Genomic DNA, 20,090 nt, shown 5'->3' with positions numbered 1-20,090 from the left:
TTTAACAGCATGAGCATGGTGACACAGATTCTATTTTCTGCCTGGCTAATCCCTGCATCACTCTTCAGTTGTTTTTATTTTATTTTTTTTTAATGAATTTATTTATTTATTTTTGGCTGCCTTGCGTCTTCGTTGCTGCGCGTGGGCTTTCTCTAGTTGTGCCGAGCCGGGGCTGCTCTTCGTTGCGGTGCGCGGGCTTCTCATTGCGGTGGCTTCTCTTTGTTGCGGAGCACGGGCTCTAGGCGCATTGGCTTCAGTAGTTGCGGCACCCGGGCTCAGTAGTTGTGGCTCACGGGCTCTAGAGCACAGGGTCAGTAGTTGTGGCGCACGGGCTTAGTTGCTCCGTGGCATGTGGGATCTTCCCGGACCAGGGCTCGAACCCGTGTCCCCTGCATTGGCAGGCAGATTCTTAACCACTGTGCCACCAGGGAAGTCCTTCAGTTGCTTTTAGAGTCTACTTTTCCACGAATCAGCTCTACCTTTTGGAAAGTTTTACTCCTGAATAAATGGTCTCCGACTTCACTTTGCATGCATGCAGCTGATTAGTCTTTAAAAAAGTATTCAAGAGAAAATATATAGCTTTTACTGTAAAAGAGGAGAAAGTCCTTAAGGCCTCTTTTTGGGTTTGATATTGTTTGAGCAAGTGGCGTTTTTGTTTCTTCCAGCTTTGTTCTGTTCATCACATTTTGATACCGTTAACAACAAGAAATGGTAATAAGTAGTTTACACTAAGTTAAAATGGAAAGAGTAAAACCATACCAACGCAGAAGGGTGTTGTTAAAATAAATAACTTGAACTTTTTATGGACAGGCACACTCATTCCATATCATTTAGATTGGGTTTTTTCTAGAACCCATTGTGGAATATCTTTGTTTTCAGAGAATTTAATGAGGTTGGAATATACTGGTGTTCCTCATGTGTATAACATTTCAACTAGAAGTTATTATTGTAAATATCTCACACTCTTTAGAGCCAAACTCTCTGCAGTGCAGAATATTCTTTTTTCCATATGTTAAAAAAGTATTTTAATAGTACATATATTAAAATGGCCATTGCCTTTTTGATGACAAATTAACAAAATATATGTTCCTTTGTACTGTTTTGTTGATGTATATCATTATCTCTGACAGAGAGTCTTTAGAGATAATACAAATTGTAATTATCTAAAACTGAATCCTGAGTTTCTTGGAAGAACAGTTCTTAGTCTACTTACTCTACTATGGAAAATAGAAAGTACCATCAACTGCTTATACAGATATGATAATAGCAGAATAATGTTCCTATTATGTCAGCAGGAGACCACTTTTTCCAGCATTTCTTTTAAAAGATATTAAAATTTGATCATTAAAACCAAATTATATCATTTAATAGTGTTAAACGTAATAATGAAAATATTTCTTTAATTTTGAACATCAGTGGATTGCAGTTGAAATGAGCAAATTAGAGATGGCATTATTGTATTAGCAAAGGAATGGGCTACATTAGTAGATTTAGTGTTGCCATCTCATTTGCTTAATGTATATTCAACACAACCTTTTAGCAAAGGAATTTGGGAAATACTGTGTTAAATACTTTAAATATATACTTCTATTAGCATTGCTTAGAACAGAGACTAGCAATGATACATAATGAGGCTTTAGAAAAACTGATGGCCAATGTAGAAGTCCAGAGAAATGTGATTAACATATTTCTAGGCTGCATATCATTAGAGTAAGGGTACTTATTAGAATATCCTTGACTATTTTTAGGTTTTTATCCTGAACCTTCCCTTTTTTACACACCTTTTTTTCCATGGGCAGACACATTGCATAACTAGCTTTGACTGTCCACTGCCACTTTAACATACTTGAATGCATTTGAGTTAAAGATGACTTTAGGTGAGTATCTGGAGGCATCCTCAGATTTATCATTGCTACTATAGGAGGAAAATCTTTAAGGGGCAGTGAGGCAGTACTTTGTAATACATAGCAAAATAAATAAATGAAAACTTTCTACATGGGTAAAAAGGTTACCAATAATAGTATACAAATATTAGCATAAAAATGAGGATAAAGATACTATATTAATATTGTGATAGAGATGATTATACTAACATTAAGATATTACTGTTGTGATCTCCTGTTTCCTGATGGAGAACTTTCAAATTGCTTATTGCAACAGAAATTTATAAAGTTAATACATTGATATATAGTTTCCAGTAGCCTGAAAAGGTAACAAAGGCACATGAGACAGAGAGAGAAGGAGGGGGAAGAGACAGAGAGAGAAGGAGGGGGAAGAGAAAGAGAGAATGAATTTCACGTCTCTTTTTGATATCCTATTTTCTACCTTATTCTTATTTCAGATAACATAGAAAATAAATATTTTCAGGACAATTTGAGACAATCACTAATAAATTGAAGTGATTTTTGTTCTGCTGATCCATTTCGGTTGTTTGGATGACAGAAATAATTGAATGTAACTGTCCCAAATTCACCCAGTTAGACAATAAAGAGACCTCCAAACATTAAAAATGATATATGTGTGTGTACATGGCCTGAATTTACCCTTTATACCATAATTTGGTATTTTCTCCTCATCTTTATGTTCTTTTATAATTTATCCAATTTTGCTCTTATAGAAAACAGTCAGCCAATTTATATGTTTTATTTCTGTTAGGAGTTTATTTGTTAAAATAAGAGGAGTATTATTCATTGTTACAGTTAAGTAATATAGTTTCTCACTTGATTGTGGAATTTTTTTTTATTTTTGATTTTTTTGCCTGCGTTGAGTCTTCGTTGCTGTGCGTGGACTTTCTCTAGTTGCAGCGAGCAGGGGCTACTCTTCGTTGCGGTGTATGGGTTTCTCATTGTTGTGGCTTCTCTTATTGCAGAGCATGGGCTGTAGGCATGCAGGCTTCAGTAGTTGCAGTACGGGGGCACAGTAGTTGCAGCGTGCAGGCCCTGGAGCACGCGGGCTTTGGTAGTTGCGGCACATGGGCTCAGTAGTTGTGGCTTGCGGGCTCTAGGGCGCAGGCTCAGTAGTTGTGGCACATGGGCTTAGTTGCTCCGCGGCATGTGGGATCTTCCCACACCAGGGGTTGAACCCGTGTCCCCTGCATCGGCAGGCGGATTCTTTTTTTTAAAAAATTTATTTATTTATTTTATTTATGGCTGTGTTGGGTCTTCGTTTCTGTGCGAGGGCTTTCTCTACTTGTGGCAAGCGGGGGCCACTCTTCATCGCGGTGCGCGGGCCTCTCACTATCGCGGCCTCTCTTGCTGCGGAGCACAGGCTCCAGACGCGCAGGCTCAGCAATTGTGGCTCACGGGCTCAGTTGCTCCGCGGCATGTGGGATCCTCCCAGACCAGGGCTCGAACCCGTGTCTCCTGCATTAGCAGGCAGATTCTCAACCACTGCGCCACCAGGGAAGCCCGGCAGGCGGATTCTTAACTACTGCACCACCAGGGAAGTCCTGATTGTGGAATTTAAATAATGAAATATAGTCTAATCATGTGATTTAAGATTTGCATAGTGGATGAGGTTCTATACCAAATTTATTCAGAAGCATTTGAGTATAATCCTTGCCTAGGTAACTGGGAATCTCTTTTTAATTAATTTACCGGGATGGTTTTTACAACTGTATTTTATTTAAGTTGGGGAAATATAATATCCTAGGCCTATGCAGTCATAAGAAATAATATTGAATGACTGACAGGCCATCTATAAATTGTTTAAACAGTTGGGAAATACATCCACCATGTTCCAATGCTGAATGACATATAATACATATCTTGTGGATGGTGTCCCCAGGTATCACCACTAGGAGTCCATTAGACTGTTAAGGAAATATATTAGAAAAAATATGTGTTGCTCCTCTGTTACTGATTTTAATAAAACTCATATCTGAAGTAATACATGAGATATTAGCAACTATGAGTAATTAAAGTGTTTTGTAGTTGATATTTGTGTTTCTTGTTTATCATGGGAGGGTGTAGACTTATTAAGAGCATTTTGCCAAAACAGAACACTATAATTTGCCTTCTCACTTGTTCATTGTGGTTCAGCACGTGCTGTAATGAGAGAGTATGGCATGCAGGAGGCTTTCTGTGCTTCATATCTGCGTACTGAGGAGAGTTCCTACTTTTTTTTTTTTTTTTTTTAATCCTCAAATGTGCAGAACTAAAAGGGAATTCTCCTTTTCAGCCTGTTTTAATTTGTGCAGTCTATTGGTTTTGTTCTTGTCCTTCATGGGGTGTTGATGGTCTCTTTGTAGATGATGGTGAAATGTTGAGTGTTTAGAATATCCTAGACATAGCTACCTGAATAGAAGTCCTCTATTAATCTAGAACACTAGAAGAGAATTTAGAAAAATCTCTCAAAAGCTTTAAGACAACAGAACTGGGGTCTGAATATTTGCAGTGTGGAACCCCTGCCCTGTCTTACTGTGTAAGTGAAAGAAGTGTGTTTTTTTCAGCGATTCCATATTGCAAAATACGGGACAGAAAATAGTTTTACTGGTATCACTCGATCTAGTAACATCTTGATGTCACCACTGACCTCATAGTCTTCAGTAGTGTCATTTAGGTAAAAGTTCCAGTGTATTGTTTTCTTGGCCTTCTATTTTAAAGGTTAAACTAAACCTTCCAAATTTAAGAATTAAGTGTAAGTTTAGGACGTTGTTTTCCAGGCTTCCTCAGATTGTTATTGTTGGCAGAATCCCACATTACCTTGTAGAACAGGGTTCCCACGTAATGCAATGGTAATGAATGAGAGAAATCTTCAGAACATAAAAATATAAAGACAGCAGCCAAAACACTGTCAAACTAGAATTGGCCACCATGGAAAGCAGTCACCCAGTTTTTCTTTAATTCAGAGACATTTGTTCCAGTGGAGGCTGGGCGGTGTTTGGAGGATCCAGGGGAAGCAGGAGGCTGGAGTGAGCCTCCTAAGGCAGAGGCTTTCCCTTTTGCCACCTTCAGGATTTTTTGTTCAGTGTTGTAACCAGATAGTTATTGTGTTTTAAAATATGAAGGAAGAAGACTGAAATTGTAAATACTTTGTAACATAATCATTTGTACTTGAATAGTAGGGTTTTAAAGGGCACTGATATCCCACCAAACAAAAGGTATAATAAATTGACCTTTTTATTAAAAAAAACCATTTTGAATATTTAAACAATTATACAAAATGAAAATAAAATGGCATAGTTTGGAAATTTCTTTGAGGTTTTAATAAAGTCAATGATGGTATTTGAAAGTAAAGCATATGTTGCTTATAGCTGGGACATTTTTGTTCATTTCACAGTCTTCAAAATGGAATTAACTGTGTTTGATTAAAAAAATAGGATATATCACAGAACTTGCAAATGGATATCTGAAAACCTTAAAACTGAGTGCTAGGAAAATAGGTATCAGGTTGGTACATATGTTTTCCAATTAAATCATTTCTCTATATAAAAATGCATGGGCCATTTAACAGCTAGAACATGAAATATAAGATGAAAATATATTAATTTACAGTAGTATTTGGATAAAATAGTAAGGAACTAGAGTCTTGGTTGATGCCATTTCTTATAACAGGATAATTTAATTCTCATAAAAATGGGATTTAATTCTTATGAAAGGGACCAGAAACTTTACAGTAGTCTTGTGATTATACTTAAAAATAATAAAGTACACTCTTAGATTTATTGGCTTATGGCAAACTTGTGGGGTTAGTGGGTCATATGCTATCTACTTGAGAGATGAGGAAACTGTAACAGCTATTAAGTGCTTGGGGATGTTATGTATTATTATTATTTTTTTTTTTTGTATTATTAAAATTTAATAAGGTGGTTGAAATCCAGTGTTTTTACTTTTTAGAAATAATCAATTGTTCTGCAGTATCGTTCTTGTGAGATTTTTAAAAATATTGCTGAGTAAACTTTTACCTCAAATCGAAACACAGTTTTCCCCTAAAAATATTTTTCTAATTTATCACCAGTGATATAAATTCAAATATGCAAAGATCTTTTTGGTAAAATGTAACTAAAATTTAAGTAGGACAACCATGTTTTAGGAACCTCACATTTCTTTTACACAATAATTCTAGGGCAGTTTATCCTTATTTTATAAATGGAAAACCTGAGGCTTAGAGAGCTTAACTAAAACCAAGATCACACAGCCAATAGAAAGATGAGCAGGAATCGAATTCAGCTTTACCTCTCCTCAGAGTCCATATTCTTTCCAACTGGACTGCCCAGTAAAATCACCTGGGAGACTTATGAAAACACTGGGGTTGGAGCAGATATTCTGATTTTATTGGTCTGAGATGGGGCCCTGACATCAGCAATTTCTAAAAGCTTGTCAGGTGAGACTGTCATATAGCCAAGGTAAAAGTAGCTGCAATAGAACATTTGTTTCCTTAGGTATGTCTTTTTAGAGGATAAAACCCAGAATCTGTTGTCCCATGTTTTTTTAAGACCTCTAGCATTTTCTTCCTCAAGAGGTGACTAAGCCTGCTGTTCAAATCTTCAATTACTGGAGCATTGCTTATTGCTAACAGTCCTGCCGTTAATGAGAAATGGTTTGTCCACCAGATAAAATAGAAATAGACTAGCTGTCACGTAAGACTGGCTACCAAAAACATTCTCTTTTAGGATTAAGGGACTTGCCTTATCTGCTGTCCGCACAGCTCTCTCTCTCTCCATCCCTTCTTCTGTTTATTACTTCACGGACATGTTTGTGATAGAATGACGCTCTCACGCACACACTGATTCCACCAGAGCGTTGTCCAGGACAACCTGTGTGTAGAGGTGGTCCCTGGCTCTTTGTCCTTTTATTTATTTTTCCTTTCTTCTCTTCCTCTCTCACTTTGATCCTAATTAGTATCGCTGTGCCCTGTCATCAGGGGTTTGATGATCCCTTTTTCAGCCAGTAAATATCTCTTTCATTGGCATAGCTGATAAAGCCTCTTATTCCAGAGGAATTTTTAATAATAACAAAGGGATAATAAAAGTCTTTTAAAGACAAAAATTTAAAATGGCAGTAAAATAATTTTTTCACAGTACAAGTTTGTGATCCTATAAATCCATTTAAAAGAAGCAAATGGCTTTAGTTAACTTCATGATCTCTGATATTAATGCCAGAAATAGGTTGGCTTTAATCACAAGCCGTTTATCTAGGATTAGTTTTGCTAAACAGTCTGTATTTCAGCTGGATATATGACTTTTAGTGACAGGATATAACAGTCATTGGAGCCTGCAATATCACTGTAGCTGTGAGGGGATCAAATTGGCAATTATACTCACAGATGCAGTAGAATGTAATTTAATACTACATTTACTTAGCTGTATAGAAGGATACAAGGCATGAGAGATGCTGGCATGGAATCTGTATGTCATTGGGTGGCCCAGAAACACCCAAAATACACACATTTGCCCCTTATCCACATGGGGCAAGAGCCAGGGTCAGTGTGGGCCACTTGACACAAAGAAGTTCTAGCCACGATTTCTCACCAATATTTAATACCATTCTAGTAACAGAAGATAAAGGCCTGCGTATCAATTCACAGCCCCTCCTCTACTAGCCTAAGAGCAGTTCTACTTAGCAAACAAAAGAGGCACAACTTTCCCAGTTATCTCAACTCCATAGTTCTAGGAAAACAAAATTCTCTGGTCATTCTTCTAGGCAAGCTTAGGACTGATTTAACCTTTTATTCATACAGCCAACTAGCCTTGGGTTGAAATCCAATTTTTGCCATTAATTAGTTATATGGCGCTGGGAAACTTTCTGAGCCTCAGTTTTGCTCATGTGCAAAGTTGAAACAATAATATCTACCTCATACAGTTACTGCAAGGATTAAGTTAAGTAATACCTGTTAAGTATTTAGCCTGTAATACGCATTCAGAAATAGTAGCTAAAACATATGTCAAGTGCCTGGAATATTGCAGAAATTAAACGTTGCTTCCCTTTCTATTCCTATAAATTATCTTAATTAGGGAGAGCTGATCTTCCTAATTATTTTGCCTTCCTCTAGAATAAAGGCAACTCTCCCCAAATTAAATAATTACCCGTTTAAAATCTTACTGTTTTTCCTGTGACCTTCCCATCCATTCCAGTTTCCTGATCTGAGGGATTCTGCTGGTTCACAGCTGCGTTTCTGGGTGGTAGTCCTTGACACCCTTGAGCTCCAGAATATAATCTAACACTTCACAGCAAACTTGAACTATAGGTTGAATTCATCAGTGGCGACGTTACACACACACATACGCACACATGCACACGTACACATGCACACAGACTCAGTTACACTGAAGATGTTCAACAAGTCTCCTGAAGACTGGTTCATAATTATAATACGTTTTTCCTGTAATTGTCACAGTATTTGCAAGATGCTGATGAGCACACTTGCGAAAATATAGTTTTTCTTCTGCAACCATAACTTTTTATTTAACGATGTGTGGTGGTTGAACTGGTTCCCAAGAATCTCAGAAAAACTCTTGTTTTCTGAAACCCGGAGTAGCATTTTTACGGGAATGTTGATGTGCTCTGGTGTAATATTTTCTGAACATTTGTAAGTGCTGGGCACAGTAATTAACATTTTATAAGTATAATTTTATTTTATTCTCATGACAACCCCAGGAAGTAGACACTATTATTATGGCCATTTACAACTGAAGAGTTTAAGTAACTTGCCTATATCACTCAGCTTAGTGAGTTGGAGTTGAGATTCCCTGCTTGTAACTACTACAGAAAATAATTGTAATGCAGAATATTTCTGTCCTCCTCCTTGATTTTTTTCTTTGCATTGATTAAGAAGTTGCTCTCTTTATTACAGAGCTAATTGACTTTCTTTTAAAATGGAGGGACATCAATCAGTTGATTCCAAATGTGCTGGAAATAAATGTAAAAGTCATACAAACAGGAGTCCAGACCAAGAGAGATACTGGATTCTGTCTCTATACTATGATATCTCCCTCAGAGAATACTTAAATAATTAATCAAAGTGGAAGGATGTTTACACATCTTGCAAGTTTGGAGTCCTATCCAAGGCACACTAAAGTTATCAAAGTGAAACACTAACCAGTTATGAATATATTCCCTTCTACTCTCTCTCTTGTTAACTCTAGATGGCAAAAGCATTGCTTAAGGTATGGCAAAAGCATCGCTTAAGTTATGCCAAAACATCTATCTCAGATATTTCCTCATCAGCTTGTGATGTAAACATCTCTTATCTACTCTCTAAAATATGGATTGGCAAAAAAAGGGAGAGACAGAGAGAGAGAGACAGGGAGAGAGAATCCTAAGAAGGACTAAGTAAAAATGTACATTCTACCTAGGCTTGAATATCTAAGTTTCTCTGTATGGCGCAGTTCTTTGTGTGGATTTATTATTGGAGCCAGTTGAGAACTTGGGTCTGTATAGAAGCAGCTGGACAAGTGAACACCTTGGAAAAGTGTTTTAAAAACTGTTTCATTAATGTTCAATTGGTAGAGGTGCTATAGGTGAAAGCATTTAAAGTGAAATGAATATACATATATGCCTGAGGAAGAGGAGTGGCTCTTTTGAGATCTCTTGAGAACTGTTTTATTTAAAATTAATACTATTCAATAGGCAAGAGTACGTGGTGAAGCCCTTGATAAATGTACCTCATATCACCTAAAACATAATAGTAGACCATGATATTGGTGTAGTTGTTGTTAACCGAAGGGAGTCTGAGCATATATGGCAGGAAGTGGGGAAAGAGTAGCCTAGAACAATAAGAATCATTGAGTACTTGGGTATTTGGAGAACCTTGGTGCAGTAACCAGCTTTGAAAAGACTAAAAATAAGGACAAATCCCACCCAGTTCAAAATACAACAAATATAAAAATGAATAAGATGTAAGCTCCTGGATAAAAATTAAATAATTTATATGTAATTTTCTCTGCACTATTGTATCTCCTATTTTTCCTCCACCAAAACATAAAAGAACTGCATGTGAAAAATAAAAAAAAAAGCATAAAATATAGGATATTAAGGAAGTAGGAGATAAATTAATCTTTACATTTTCATAACACAAGTAAATCTGATGGTTTGAAATGTTAGTTGCAATGAAAAGCTGCTCAACATCACTAATTATTAGAGGAATGCAAATCAAAACTACAATGAGTTATCACCTCACACCGGTTAGAAGGGGCATCATCAGAAAATCTACAAACAACAAATGCTGGAGAGGGTGTGGAGAAAAGGGAACCCTCTTGCACTGTTGGTGGGAATGTAAACTGATACAGCCACTATGGAGAACAGTATGGAGGTTCCTTAAAAAACTAAAAATAGAATTACCATATGACCCAACAATCCCACTACTGGGCATATACCCTGAGAAAGCCATAATTCAAAAAGACACATGCACCCCAATGTTCATTGCAGCACTATTTACAATAGCCAGGTCATGGAAGCAACCTAAATGCCCGTCGACAGACGAATGGATAAAGAAGATGTGGTACATATATGCAGTGGAGTATTATTCAACCATAAAAAGGAAAGAAATTGGGTCATTTGTAGAGACGTGGATGGACCTAGAGATTGTCATACAGAGTGAAGTAAGTCAGAAAGAGAAAAACAAATATCGTATATTAACGCATGTATGTGGAACCTAGAAAAATGGTACAGATGGACCAGTTTGCAAGGCAGAAATAGAGACACAGATGTAGAGAACAAACGTATGCACACCAAGGGGGAAAGCAGTGGGGGTGTGTGTGTGTGTGTGGTGGTGGTGGGATGAATTGGGAGATTGGGATTGACTTATATACACTAATATGTATAAAATAGATAGCTAATAAGAACCTGCTGTATAAAAAATAAGATAAAATTTAAAAAAAACCAATAAGATATCACCTCACACCTGTTAAAATGGCTGTTATTGTCAAGACGAAAAGACAACCCTCAGAATGGGAGAAAATATTTGCAAACGAATCAACGGACAAAGGATTAATCTCCAAAATATATAAACAGTTCATTCAGCTCAATATTAAAGAAACAAACAACCCAATCAAAAAATGGGCAGAAGACCTAAATAGACATTTCTCCAAAGAAGACATACAGACGGCCACGAAGCACATGAAAAGATGCTCAACATCACTAATTATTAGAGAAATGCAAATCAAAACTACAATGAGGTATCACCTCACACCAGTTAGAATGGGCATCATCAGAAAATCTACAAACAACAAATGCTGGAGAGGGTGTGGAGAAAAGGGAACCCTCTTGCACTGTTGGTGGGAATGTAAACTGATACAGCCACTATGGAGAACAGTATGGAGGTTCCTTCAAAAACTAAAAATAGAATTACCATATGACCCAGCAATCCCACTACTGGGCATATACCCAGAGAAAACCGTAATTCAAAAAGACACATGCACCCCAATGTTCATTGCAGCACTATTTACAATAGTCAGGTCATGGACGCAACCTAAGTATCCATCCACAGATGACTGGATAAAGAAGATGTGGTACATATATACAATGGAATATTACTCAGCCATAAAAAGGAACGAAATTGAGTCATTTGTTGAGACGTGGAAGGATCTAGAGACTGTCATACAGAGTGAAGTAAGTCAGAAAGAGAAAAACAAATATCGTATATTAACGCATGTATGTGGAACCTAGCAAAATGGTACAGATGAGCCGGTTTGCAGGGCAGAAGTTGAGACACAGATGTAGAGAACAGACATATGGACACCAAGGGGGGAAAACTGCGGTGGGGTGGGGATGGTGGTGTGATTAGTTGGGCTATTGGGATTGACATGTATACACTGATGTGTGTAAAACTGATGACTAATAAGAACCTGCAGTATAAAAAAACAAACAAAACAACTAATATTAAACTTTCATTGGGTTATTTGTATGGAAATATGTTAATATAAATGTTTCAGACATTACATGAAATTTCTAAAAATCTTATGTGTTCTGGTATAATGTTATAAGTCATAATCCTAGTTATTACTTTAAAATGTATATCTCAGAAATAACTAATTTTCTTGTCAACTGCATTATTATGAACTTTCATCAAATCTTTAACCGTGGTCATTTTTAAGTCTTTTGTCATTTACAGACAGTTCTGGGTGTACTCTGATGCTTTTGCAAATATGTTCCTATAAAAGGGTTTCATCTTCAAGAAATTCATGGAAAAGACTCTGAGAAGTACAGGTTTCTGGTAACTGACTATACTGCTGAACTGAATGAATACGCATTTTCAGAACCCTAATGAAAAACTGATGAACTCATAAAAGTGCTAACAAAAGATCAAGATGACAAAAAAATTAATTACATGGGACTGAGTGAACTGATGAGGATGAGTATAATTTTTGTGACTTTCTGTTTGAATTAAAAAAAAAAAATCCCACAAGGACTCAGAGGCAAAGAATATACAAATCAATTTTCACTGCAAAGTAAAGGAGCTGCTACAGTGGAGGATTACTGGACTGAATGTCAATATTATGACATAGTATGAGTGTGTTTCATGTTTGGTAATTGCAATCATTGTTGCTTTTGTTGTGGTCATCCATGTACAATGCTTGGTGTCAGTCTATTTACCTCTTGTAAAAATAAAATACAGTGTGTGTGTGTGTGTGTGTGTGTGTGTGTGTGTGTGTGTGTGTGTGTGTGTGAAAAAAATAAATAAATAAACCAGGACAGTTCTAGGCAAAAAAAAAAAAAAAAAAAGAATGGCTGTTATTGAAAGGATGAGATAACAAGTGCTTGTGAGAATGTGGAGAAAAGGGAACCCTTGGGCACTGCTGGTGGGAATGTAAATTGGTACAGCCCCTATGGAAAAGAGTATGGAGATTTCTCAAAAAATTAAAAGCAGAACTACTGCATGATCCAGCAATTCTATATCTGGGTATATATCTGAAGGAAACTAAAGAGATTTCTGCACCCCTACGTTCATTGCAGCATTATTTACAATAGCCAAGATATAGAAACAACCTAGGTGTCCCTTGTTGGATGAATGGTTAAAGAAAATGTGGTATACACCGGAATGTTACTCAGTCAAAAAAAGAAGAAAATTTTGCCATTTGCAACAACATGGATGGAACTTGAGGGCATTATGCTAAGTGAAATAAGTCAGACAGAGAAGGACAGATACTGTATGATCTCTCTTTGTGGAATCTAAAAAATACTTAAACTCATAGAAGCAGAGAACAGGCAACAGAAGTGGTTGCCAGAGGTGGGGCATAGGGTTGGAGGTGGGGAAATAGGTTAAAGTAGTCAAAGGGTACAAACTTCCAGTTATAAGATGAATAAGTTCTGGGGATGTAGTGTAAATCATGGTGACTATAGTTAACAATACTGCATTGCATATTTGAAAGTTGCCAAGAGAGTAGATTTTTAAAATTTCTCACTATGGAAAAAAAGAAAATATTGAAACTATGTGAAGTAATGGATGTGTTAACTAAACTTAACGTGGCAATCATTTTGTAATATATACACATATAAAATCACTGTGTTGTACATCTTAGACTTACACAGTGCATTTATGTCAATTATAATTCAGTAAAGCTGAGGGAAGAGACAGTGTTCTAGCAAAATAAGACATGGAGGTATGATGTAGAGTGACCAGTGTGAGAGGGACACTTCAGGTTGGGTGATGAAGGAAAATGAGTTTCAAGCAAAACAGTCAACCAACACAATAAACAAAGTTCCCATTGGAAAGCTGGTTGGAGTTTCATTAAAATGTATATTTATCTGAAAAGGTTGATATAAAATCTCTGTACATAACAGTATGTTGTGTCTTTCCATTTAGAAAGGATTTGTGTGTACATCCTCCAGTAAAATTAAATGATCTCCTTTACATATTGATCTCAAAACAAAAAAAACAAAAAAAATATTAATTGCAGTGAGATTTCAGTAATATATGACATAAGTTTTCTATTAAATGATAGTATCTGTGTATTCATAGTAAGTAGAAACATATATTTTAAGCAAAAAAATATTGCAAAAGGAAAAACTGATAACTCCTCAATTCTTCTTCACCTTAATCTTAATATGTACTGGTGAGGCAAATGGCAGTCAAAGGTAGCCAGCGCTTGAAGGAATGCTTTCATTTGTTTAAAGTAATCTTTTCTGAAATTGATCAGGAGGCACCGAATAACCGTAATAATTCTGAGAACTTTAATCTTACAGAAGAAATGGAAACTTTTGAAATTAGAATTTACTGTCAGAACTTAAACACTTGTTACTTATATAAGCCAATTCCAGCATTATTACAGAGCAATATTATTTTACCTAATATGTGTCTTTTACTGTGTTGAATGCATATAGATTAATCTAAAAATAAAAAAGAATGATTTTAGGGGCTTCCCTGGTGGCGCAGTGGTTGAGAGTCTGCCTGCCAATGCAGGGGACACGGGTTCGAGCCCTGGTCTGGGAAGATCCCCCATGCCATGGAGCGACTAGGCCCGTGAGCCACAATTGCTGAGCCTGCGAGTCTGGAGCCTGTGCTCCGCAACAAGAGAGGCCGCGATAGTGAGAGGCCCGCGCACCGCGATGAAGAGTGGCCCCCGCTTGCCACAACTAGAGAAAGCCCTCGCACAGAAACAAAGGCCCGACACAGCCATAAATAAAAAAAAAAAAAAAAAAAAGAATGATTTTGTAATGCTCAATGTTGGGCAGGTAGCTAGATAGACTTGGATTTTTTTTCTCCAGTGAGTGGATATACCCGCCCCACTAATAAACTAGAAATTTTGGAGCTTCTGCTTCTATTTCTGACCTTGTAGTTTGTCTCAGACACTAAAAACCCTTTTAAAATTTATTTGCCTCAGGGTCATTATTTTATCAAGTAGAAATTCATTTTAATTCATCACTTACTGATTAACAACTTTATGTAAGAAAGAGTTCTATATACCCCAGATGCATAAAAAAACAAAAGGTATAGAATCTTCCAAGGAACTGACAATTCAGTATGAGCCAACAAGCAAGTACATGGGTAACTATTATACATGACAGAATGTGACCTCATGCACACAAATTAAGTAACATGTAGTAGAATATTTTTAAAAGTATGAAACATGTTTAGAAACAGCATCCCCTTCTAATAAATGTTTATGTCCAATGAAAATGTGGATGCGTTATAATCTTTCAGGTGGAGTATTAAAGTAAAATCCACTGGATCTTTACAGTTGTCCTTACTCGGCTTCCTTAATTTTATTCACTGGACTTAAATACATCAATCTGTAAATAGTGAAGGTGATTTTAGAGCAGGAACCTAACCTGCTGTTCTATTTCCTTATTTCTTTCAAAGTCCATTGATTTATTAAATAATAAAGTCCTTCACCATTTTGAATAAGGTTTGGTAGATATTGTTTTCTCTTTAATATGTGTGATTTCTAATACTGGATTTTTTCTCGCATGTTTAAAGCTGTTCTTTAGGACTGATGCATCAGCTCACGTTGGCAAAAGTCGTAAATCCACATGTGTGCACACGCATGTGCACACACATAGACACTCATAGGTTTGAGCAGGGTGTTTTTAAAAGCTAAATCTAGTGCAATGAATCACCTCCAACATGAGAAGAAGCTCTTTAAACTATTTTAAGTCAACATGGACAAGAGAAATTGGCCTGTAATACACCTCAGGTTCTTAACCTTTTTGGGAGCTATGGAAGAACTACTTCTCAATAAAGATAACATATATTGACAATAAAATATAAAGGGAGGACATCTACTTATAAAACTTAGAAAACGATTTAGTAGGAACAGTTGTTTTATTAGCCTTCTGCTCTTTAATGACTGAGACCATCCTGGGGCAATTTAAAAGATGATTTAATTTGTCTTCTAAACACATGGATGAGTTCAGGGTGTTTCTTTTTTTCCCTTGAACTGACCGTGTCTGCATTGACATTAAAGGCATGGATCAAGAATCTTTGTAATAATAAATCAGTCTTTTAAATTAATCGAGGTTGGTAATTTAAACAGCTTTAAACATGGATAAAATGAAGTATTATAAGTATTTGTAGTAAAATATTCCATCAACTTGTTGCCTCAAAATTAAAGGTTGTTTCATATGTAATTTTAATGTGAACTGTATTTGAGTATAAACTGTATCTGCAATTCTTATGCAATATCTGTATCATTATCTTCTTCATGAAAATGATCATTTGAACAAGTATCTTCATAGTGATAGCCTCTTCCAGTTTCCCCTAGACCAGTAAATGGTGCCATCATCTATTCGGTCAGTTGCTCAGAGCAAAACCTGCAAATCATCCTTTCACCAATCCCTGTTATCCCTAAATTTCAATCCATCATGATGCCTTGTGGGTTATACTTTCAGAATAGATCACTAAGTCTTTCGTACCTCTCCCTCTTTACAGTCACCACCCTGGGTCAAAAAGTTTTCATCTCTTTCCTTGACCACAGGAAGAGCTTGGTAACTGCAGGCTCTGCTTCCATTCTGGCTCTACCTTCAATACCTTTTATGCACAGCATCCAGAATGATATTACACAGTTCAAGGCCTTAGCGTTTGCTCTCCCAACTGTTTGGATGCTCTTCTTTCACACTGCATTTCACACCTGAGTAAACTGAGCCCCAGAAAGATTATGTGCTTTGTTTAATCAGCATCAGGATGGCATGTTTCCGTGGTCTTCGGTACATGTTAAATTGTTCTTAGTCTCTTGTTTTAAATCTGCCCTTATGTTATTTCCTTTTATGCACACTGCATTTGAGATCAGCTGTTTTCTTTGATATTCTAGTGGTTTCTAATCATAATATCTAATGGTTATGTGAGAAAAGAAATATTTTCCATTAATAACTGTTAATGGAGAGCATAGCCTGTGAAATTATCTGTCTTGTATTTCATCTACCTTAGAAAATGGTCGTTTTCATAATTTTTATTGGAATATGTTCAAAATTGGTTTTTATTCACAAATTACCATGTTGCTGTTTAATATTTAACTGAAGCCAGGATTAGGCAAACGACATAATAACTTCCTTTCTTATCTGGGAGCCCACATGAATATTGAGAGTATTAAGATATTAATTAAGGTATCTGCTATCCTCTGAGGAGAATGTCATATATTTGTGGAATAAAGACAAAACAGAGCAAACATATCTAATTTTATTTCTCTCAAGAGTGGTTTAGATTAACTTTACCCATACCTTAAAAGTTTTAGCTGGATGCTCCTCCCTCTGCTTAAGCTAGTTCGATCTCTGAGGTAAGAGATGTAAAGGGAGAGCTGTATTGCCTTATTTTCTGTGTGTGTGTGTGTGCATGTGTGTGTTTATATGCATTCATGGGGAGATCTTCTCGATGCACAGGGAGAGAGAATAAGAGAAACAAGGCAGGTAGGGGCCAGAAATTTGATTACACAATAGAGGACTGACACAGTCTAAAGCCCTAGGAAGGCAAGGAGACTACTGGGATAGGTAGGAGCAAGTTGGTAACGCAATTTACTTTATTCATTTACTCACATAATGAATACTTATTTAGTGCCTACAATGGTCCATTTATATTTGAGTTAGATAAAAGGATGTAAGAATAAGACATCACTGCATTAGAGTATGATATGCAAGGTCCAATGATTTGTCTTCAAAATCTGTTCAGTTGTTGTTGATGGTTTTTTAAGTTTAATATTGTTTAGTACAATATTAACAGAGTAAACAGTACTATTGGCCTTTCTCATATTTAACTTTAATTGTATCAGTGATGTACAATGCAATAGAAAACTCCTCAACTCTCCAGGAAGAATTAATTTTGACTTACATTCCAGTGGAGATTGTTCTTACTGTAGTACTGCTGGCTTATCACAGTACGGTTGGTAGTTCTAGGCTTGTCCAGTCATCTAATAGATGGTGACTTAGGACTCATTCTTGTTCACAGCTGAACTCTTAAGGGCCTAAAAGAGTGCCTGCTTTTTAGTAAGCGCACAGTAAATGTTTGTTGAAGCAATGGGTTTTAGATTAGTAGATTAGTGATGGAGGGAAGGCTAGTAATATATCCAAAGATCAAGTCAGGATTTTTTTTTTTTTTGGCCGTGCCATGCAGGACCAGGTATTGAACCAGTGCCCCCTGCAGTGGAAGCGTGGAGTCTTAACCACTGGACCGCCAGAGAAGCCCCTCATGTCAGGATTTTAAAGTTCTAAGTAGGATTGATCATATAAGCTATCATCAGGCTAATAGGTTAAATTCACTTTATTACTAATTAATACAAGGAACTAATAATATTAAGAAGCAACTAAATGGTCAGCATCGCATGTTGGAATTGTTATTTGGGTTCCACCTCATATTTTCCTTCTTCTTATTGGCTATTTTATTGTCTGTTCAGGCTGGAAAAGGTCTTCCTGATTATCTTACTTCATTTAAAGAAAAGAATACTGGTGAAGGTGATTTTTAAAATTAAAATATGAAGTATGTTAAATTGTAGACCTTAGCTTTGATTTATAAGAAGCTACATACGGGTCTTAAGAAATGTGTAAAATAATTTATCCCCAAGCTAAGTGATAATCATACACATTATGGTGGAACAGGCTATTTTAAAGTATCAAACTTTATCTAAAAATAAATAATAGCACCTCATATCAAAGGGATTGAATGGTTCTGTTGGGCAGAAGAATGTTAGATTGTAGTTGGGATTTCCATATATGGTAGAAGAATTGATAGAGATAGAGAAGAGAGACAGAATATGTGGCTATAGTACTCTCTATGTGGATCATATTTTATAAAAAATCCTTTTGGCACTTTCCATGGTAAAGATTGACTGTTCCAATTGGAAACATGAAACACATTTTGTCTCAATGGGTTTTGTTATTACTGTATATACTTAAAACAATACATACTGCTTTGCTTTTTAGGTAAATGCATATGCACTATGAGGATTTATCATGATTTATATGGAAAATTATGTGGTGTTTATAAAGGAGAAGGTATATTACAAGTAATTTCTTAGGTAAAAATAAAAGTGATGACATATTTAAACTGAAATACAAATTGAGAGGTATAATTATAATTTAAATGTTTTCTCAAAACTATTTTTGAATGGGAGAAAAATAATCTATAAAATCTGTGAAAAATTTTATTTCAAAAAGTAAATTTAAAAAATGTCTGAACTCTCATGCTAAAAAAAGTACTTGAACATGCAGATAATTTGTTAAGCATTTAAAAAATCCTGTGAAAAGGAAGTGTTCAACAAAGAATTCTTTGATGCAGCTATCAAAAAATCTGCATGAAAAAAAGCGAGAGCAGGTGAATATAAATATTATGTGTCACTGTGTCTGAGCAGTATTTTTCATGGTTCCCAGCCAGAAGTGATTCCCTTGTATGGAGTTAAATCAGTAATAAAAAAAGGAGGAATAGGATGACTTTTCATTTGAAACTCAACTTCTTGGTACTTTGTGAGCTACTGTGCCACCTATCAGTGGAATAATAAAATAATTCACATATAACCAATTGGCTTAAAATATCCATTTTCATTCAGTAAAATGTACTACATTAGCCATTTCACAAAAATAATTTGTGTCTATAAAGATATTGAATGTTTGGGGATGCCAGAACAGAATTATATCATGGACCAAGTGAAAACTGGGTACTAGATATGACTTTTATTTTTAGGTCTATAGGTTTAAACCTCCTGTGTTAGGTAGAATAATGGCTCCCCAAAGATATCCACATCATAATCCCTGGAAACTATAAATATGTATGTTCCATGGCAACAAAGAATTAAGATTGCATATGGAATTAAAGTTGTTAATTAGCTGACTTTAAAATAGGCAGATTTTCCTGGGTTAGCTGAGGGGGTCCTATAGCCACATGGGTACTAAAAAAGAGAGACAGAGGAGTAGGTCAGAGTGATGCAATTTGAGAAAGACAGTACCCTCTGTTGCTAGCTTTGGAGATGGAGGAAGAGAACCGTGAGCCACGGGTTACAGGGAGCAGGCCTCTAAAAACTGGAAAAAGCAAGGAAACTGATTGTCCCCTAGAGCCTGCAAAGAGGAACATAGCCCTGCTGACACTTGACTTTAGCCTAATGAAACCCATGTGAGACTGACCTACTTAACTGTAAGATAATTTGTGTTGTTTTAATCCACTAAGTTTGGGGGAATTTGTTACAGCAGCAGTTGAAAATTAATATAACTTCCATAGGGTTTTCTGCTATCCAA

General features: G+C 36.2%; 1 protein-coding gene and 1 long non-coding RNA gene across 9 annotated transcripts in view; both read left to right on the top strand.

The window, feature by feature from the left end:
- DMD (dystrophin) overlaps positions 1 to 20,090 on the top strand; it is a 2,485,149-nt gene that overhangs the window by 780,260 nt on the left and 1,684,799 nt on the right. The gene's annotated exons all lie outside the window — the stretch shown is intronic.
- Positions 3,019 to 12,588, top strand: LOC309621185. The gene is made up of 2 exons (XR_014239798.1): positions 3,019 to 3,103; positions 3,415 to 12,588. It is a non-coding gene; the product is annotated as an uncharacterized lncRNA (long non-coding RNA).

This window comes from Balaenoptera borealis, assembly GCF_965194805.1.
Source record: "Balaenoptera borealis genome assembly, chromosome: X".
Classification (NCBI taxonomy): domain Eukaryota; kingdom Metazoa; phylum Chordata; class Mammalia; order Artiodactyla; family Balaenopteridae; genus Balaenoptera; species Balaenoptera borealis.
The sequence above is the reverse complement of the archived record's forward strand: the minus strand, read 5'-3'. Positions and strand labels throughout refer to the sequence as shown.